Here is a 2,358-nt window from a genome sequence, read left to right as displayed (position 1 = left end):
GGACAAGCGAATTAGCTTTGGCTGGAAACACTTTGATGCAAACATCGGTTTACTGTCTCAAGCTTGTCTATGTTTCTATATCCGTCCCTATCCAAATAAACCTTAAATAATAGAATCTCAAAGAAGGACAGGATTTGGAGGGCAATCGGTTGCGCAAGATCACAAGTGGATGCAACATCCACTTGTGATCGATCGACACAACAATGGAAAACCATCGATAGCCGAGCAGTCCTGTTGCATTCACCGCGTCCCTGTGGCGTGCCCGCAGGTCGTAGCGGGCTGGCACCCCCAAACGCGTGCTCTCTGGTGCAAGGAATCCCGTGGTGCAAGGAATGGGGGGAAGGCTCGCGGGCCGGTGGGGAATGACGGTGCGTTGAAGGGATTCATTTTATGCAAATGAGCACAAACTGCAGTGCGTGTTTGGCCGTTCGATAGGACGAACTACATTCAGCGAGGACTGACGGGCCATACGGACCTGGGTTGACGCTCATCTCTTGGTTTTAAGATCTTCCCACGACAGCGTGGTCGACTCCCACAAGGAGCGACTAGAGAGGGGGCGGGGCGATGCCAAGTGTTGTCAAAAAGGACACCACGCGTTTGGTGCGAGACGCTTACATGCTCAGTGTAGCTGCCGGGGGAGGTCAGACAGGAAATAGGAAGTAGCCCTGGACAGTACAGCTCAGAGAGGACCCTATGTTATGCTAACCCTAGCATAAAATAGCAATGTAGCATAACGTAGTGCAAAGTAGCATCATGTAGTGAGTCATATAGAAAGAAACCCATCACAGCATCACATAGCATCATGTTGCATAACATAGCATAACGTACCAGCATTAGCATATTAACAAACCATATAACAAAGCAGAATCTAGCAGAATCTAACATGGAGCGGATAGCTCATAGCAAGGCTTGAACCAGGGGCTGACACGGTTGCCCGCTTGCCCGGAGCAACTAAAAATAATATGTGGGCAAGTTGAGATGATTTCTGGTTTCCCGAAAGGGCAAATGCATTTTATAGGGTTTGTTCATATAAAGCCAATTTATTTAAGAGTTTCTAAAAACTGCAAAACAACCATTTTCTTCCGCAAAATCACACAACAAGATATATTTGCAATTGTCTTCTCTTCTCTCAGACAGCGAGTTAACAGACACACAGCGCTACAGTGCGAACATAGCCCCGCCTCCTATCACTCACTCGCAGTGCGGTCTCTGGCAGTGATTCGGCACTAGGCTCAATGCTCTGTGTGACGGTGTTAGCTAACGGTTAGCCAATACAGCTAGCATGGAAAACATGGAAATAGATTAAAGCAAATTACCAAGGAAAGTCAAAAGAATGATTTAGATTTGAAGAATGATGAAGACACATGAAAATGCAAGAACACGGTTTTTGGATCATAACTGTGCACATGCACAGCAATAGCGATCTTTTTCACGAAATTGGACCTGCACAAACTATATATTATATGAAAGCTGAGCCTCCACTAATTCCGGCATTCTAACCATTGGTTCTCAAAGTGCGGCCCGCGGGCCAATGGCGGCCCGCAGAAACATTCCTGGTGGCCCGCAATGAAATACAGATGTAAGTTAAAAAATATATATATGCATGCATGATTTTTTTTATTTATTTTTTTTATTATTATTATATCAATATTAATTAAAAAAAAAAAAAAAAAAATGCTGACGGCGTTTCCCCGCCTTATTTTTTTCCTTGGCGGCCCTCAGTCAAATTTTGGGTTCCTAAATCGCCCTCAGCTGTCAAAACTTTCAGAAACCCTGTTCTAAACCATAACATTTTGGACTAAAACTCGCAAGAAACTACTGAAAAAAAAAACGTCCCTTTTCTTTTAACAACCAAAATGAAATTTTACGTTTAAAGTTTAATCTGATCTCATTAAACCACCATAAACAGATAATCCAGCGGCCAAATTTTGCATCTAAACATGGTGTTTACAATTAATTACTAAGAGAATGTTTCTTAGGAAAAAGGTAAATTGCCTTCAATCAGAACACAAATTCTTCAGCGCAATCTAGTGGCCATATGTGTATTTGCGAATGTTTGGCTCATGTCATTTGATTATATTTGCCCTGAACTTTAAATAGAGGTGTCAAGTGTCAAAAGGGTAAGATATCTACCTGTTTGTGTCTCATAGTATGACAGTGATACCAACTGATAATGACCAACTGATAATTATTTCAGGTGGAAATGTAATCTTCTACTTATGCCGTAGAGTAGTATCCACATTGATTATTTCACCTGCACAAAAATCTTTTTATTGGCGCCAAGATGTAATGTTATAGCCCAAGCAGTTTTGGAGATATACTCTATTTACTTTGGTTACGTTCTTTTCTGAAAAATAC

This window comes from Gadus macrocephalus, chromosome 17, assembly GCF_031168955.1.
Source record: "Gadus macrocephalus chromosome 17, ASM3116895v1".
Lineage (NCBI taxonomy): Eukaryota > Metazoa > Chordata > Actinopteri > Gadiformes > Gadidae > Gadus > Gadus macrocephalus.
This window is presented reverse-complemented; position numbering follows the sequence as displayed.